Source organism: Paramisgurnus dabryanus, chromosome 6 (assembly GCF_030506205.2).
Source record: "Paramisgurnus dabryanus chromosome 6, PD_genome_1.1, whole genome shotgun sequence".
Lineage (NCBI taxonomy): Eukaryota > Metazoa > Chordata > Actinopteri > Cypriniformes > Cobitidae > Paramisgurnus > Paramisgurnus dabryanus.
The window spans coordinates 44,486,972-44,491,003 of NC_133342.1; the positions used below are offsets into that span (position 1 = coordinate 44,486,972).

General features: G+C 39.6%; 1 pseudogene; it reads right to left on the reverse strand.

Moving 5' to 3' along the window:
• Nucleotides 1–1,989: 1,989 nt before the first annotated feature.
• On the reverse strand, nt 1,990–3,681 carry LOC141282339 (uncharacterized; annotated as a pseudogene).
• Nucleotides 3,682–4,032: the final 351 nt, after the last annotated feature.

Here is a 4,032-nt window from a genome sequence, read left to right on the forward strand (position 1 = left end):
TTTTTTTTTTTTTTTTTGAAAGCAGAGGGTCTGTTCTTTCATTTGGTATATTGTATGTTTATATATTTAAAGAAGAACATTTTCTAGAAGGCATTAAACTTTTGTGAAAATCATGAAAAACGCTTTATTCAAACGGTGGTTTCACATCGCAAGCGTGAGCACTGAGCAGCGCGTATTTTACATGCATTTATGCATAAGACCTCTTCAATACGCTTTTTGAAGGTCAATGTAATTTATATAACTGTGATTTGTTTAATCTACATTTTTTTGTGCTGTTCTGGTCCGTGTAATAACAGCTATAGACAATACACACATTTATAGACATAAAAAGCCCATGGCACAAATCTGTTTCTCTGAAGATTATTAAGATAGATGAGGATTCATTTATGCTGGGCAGAGAGTGAATGACAATGCAGTCTTCTGGCAACATTGTGTTTTTAAATATTTCATTGCTTTCTGTTAAATTGCTTAAAGTCATTACTGCTTAGAACACAAGTGGCATCACATTCATGATTTTAAGGTAAAATTACACTTCAATCCATGAGCATTTAAACGAGCAAAACGCCTCCCCCCAACCATCAACATCATAACCGTCATCACCAATTCTGAAAACGGCGCACCCCTAGTTTTTAGTACTAATTTTGTGTCAGCAGAGGGATAGCAACAGAAAGATGAATGGTGAAATTTTCCCATATTTTGAGCTATATAAATGAATATTCAGATGTTATACTTTACTGTTGTTTATATAAATGTAATTTATATGTCATGTATACACCTTACAGAGAAGTTATAGTAAATGTTTGGTTTCCTGCATAGAATGAAACATATTGAAGTGTTGTCCTTATCTTTCATTTTTAATGTAAAGTGTTACTTTTTTCAGTTTTAAGACAAATTAAGAAATACGTAAAGTATGTTGATTTATGTCTCCTCAGGTCTTGCACTCTCAACTCATCAATGAGACTCACTGAACGGGGATATTGCCAACAATGGCCAGGTTTGCTGTGCACACTGTACGTGCATGGCTGGTATTGCAGAGTCATGTACACATGTTGGAGCTCTACTATTTAAGATTAAGGCAGCAGTCCGTATCCATGGAAAAAAGACAGTGACAGATGTGCCTGCTTACTGAAAAATTCCATCTGGAATTAACAAAGTCCACGGAGAGGTTGCCCACAAGATGGACTTTACTTCTGCTAAAGCTCAGAGGATTGCTCTGGACAGAGTCATCAATGACAACAGTCCCATGCCTGGCCTACGGACACGAGCCAGCAGACACACATCCCAAGTCGTCAATGCTCCCTCTTCTCCATAAACATAGGGCAGTCTGTATGTCAACAATAGACACCTACTATCGCGACTATGCTGACCCTGTTCAGCCAGCTGTAATGCCAAAACCCCTGCAAGACCGCCTGTGTGACCCACAGTTTGATCATGCTCCAATTTCTGTCCTTCTCCAGCACTGTGAGACATTGAAAGACATTGCAGCTGTTACAAAGGAACAAGCCAACATCATCTGCACTCACACAAAGCAGCAGCATAAGTCATCTGCCTGGTATGGAGTACGGGCAGGGAGAGTAACCGTAAAGTGTCCAGCAAAGCACAAGAATACCACTGTCCAGGAGGCTTGTGATGGTGATATGAACTTCTGTCTCCAACTTGAGGACAACACATTTCAACTTAAACGAGGCCACAGATACCACACACAGGTGCAGACACACAGATCTTTGTGACTGAGTCCAAATACTGTGACTTTGTGGTGTGGAGACAGAAAGATCTCGTTGTTGTCCGAGTCATGCCAGATGTCAGGTTCTGGGAATCATATCTGCAGAAGACACAGGAATTTTTCCTGAAGGTTTCCCTCCCTGAGCTCATTTGCCACCACTACACACAAGATGCCTCCACATCGCAGCCCTTAAGTGTTATAGCTGAAAAATCTTGAAACACTGTAATAGTCCCACAAGTAAGAGGGCAAGGAAGAAGACCAAAGAAAATAAAGAGAATATGTGGTGCGTGTGCCAAGGACCTGAGGCAATGGATGACATTGCATGGGACCACAAGAACTATGCAACGCAGTGGTTCCACCTTACCTGTGTTAGACTTGATGCAGTATGTTTATTGTGAAGATTGTGGGTATGGATGCAACAGACAGTTATGGCTGTATTTAATGCACATTTATTTCAGCACAACACTAGGGCTCATGTTTGTCAAAGCATAACATACAGATACAATCTTATCAAGGAATATCATGTCTTCATCCTTGCATGGCAACACCATGTGAATCGTTACTTTAGCTGACAAAATAGTGTACTTGTTGCAGACGGTTCCAATCACCCTTTCCACGTGAATTCGAATGTGGGCAATTTTAAAAAAAAAACCTGACACTGTCCTTTTGTGAAAGCAGGGATCTTTACCTCGGCACACATAAGTCCCACACTGTCCTGTATGTCAAAGCCGCGATCAGCCAACACCAAATCCCCAGGTAACAGTTTGTCCAGAATCCCACAGTTATCAGTTATGCGCTTATCACTGATGGGCCCCCCATCCCTTGGAAATGAATGAAATTGAGCCCTGTGGTGTAATACCAATAAGGTACTTCATAGTTGTGTTGTGTTTGTAGTGGGAATATGACTGAGCTTAAGCTATAATACAGATTTGATGGTTTCTGTATGAATATTTCAAAACAGTTCAAAATAACAGCAATACGCTTCCCAAAGGCCTCAAGAAACTGATGGGGCAGAGTTGCATGCAACGCATCTTGCCCTGGCCGGTTAATCAAAGGGCTGGTCCCCGCATGCAAAATATTTATGATGTTCCTGAAGGTTTTGGAAACTGTTTTTCTGTCTACACAAAAGAGGTGGGCAATGTGTTGTATTGGTAAATTTAGTCTAAGGCGCATGAGAGTCAGGAAAAGCATCTGAAAAGGTGACAGTACTATACTACTCTGTGTCATGTATGGTCCAACACAGGTTAGAACAACCATGACAACTTCCAAGGTGTGGAAGTCCAGTGTAGTACTTAACTTTGACGTTGTCATCCTGCATCCATTTTTTCTGGCCAAGCTCACATTTCAGGGCCCTGTTCTCTTCCAGCAGCTGGTCAATTTCATTGCACCGACGCATCGCGGTTGAAGGAAAGAAAGAAACAAGGTATAAAAAAGAAAATCGTACATCATCTTTAACTTACCAGAATGAAAATGGAGGGAACACACTCTCATCGACACCAGGATACTGTGGAAAGTTATGTTGGGTCATTTTACTAAGCAATGAGTGAGCCATAATTGATATGCTAAATTTCGATTTGCTTTAGGGCAGGGTTCCCCAAATCTTACTGGAGGGCTGGAGAAATGCAGAGTTTAGCTCCAACCCTGATCAAACACACCAGAGCAAGCTAATCAAAGTCTTCATGATCAATAGAAAATCAAAGGTGGGTAAGTTTGATTAGGGTTGGACCTAAACTCTGTAGTGCTCAAGATTTGGGGAACCCTGCTTTAGGGTAAGGGCTAACAGTCAATTCATAATTTCATATTCAGTAAGAATGGGACGATCTGCTTATTACACAATAAAATTAGATACACAATATGAGTTTCATGATTTAATATTAACATGATACAACATAATAAATATATCTTCAATGACAATTAAATTGTCAGTTTATTTCTGAGATGCAAATCTTTAACGTAAACAACAGTTTAAAATGTCATTACAAATTGACAATAATATAATTTGGCTATAAATGTACATTTCTCTTTTGCTTTCTGCTTTCCCCTCCACATTTTGTAAAATTGAATACATAATGTGTATTATTTTGCCATTTCTTTCAGCCAAAAGGTCTGGCCCCCATCTTGGGAACCGAAGGAGAACATAAAAATGAATGTTTCATAAAAGAGAAGTTTAAGGTATAAAAGCTGATATTTTGAGCATGTAAATTACTAACACGTAACAGACTTAAGTATATGGAAAACATTGTTTGCTTATTGTAAATTGTTTCCTCAGCCAAAGGGATGATGACAGCCAGCTACAAGAGGTCTTAGAA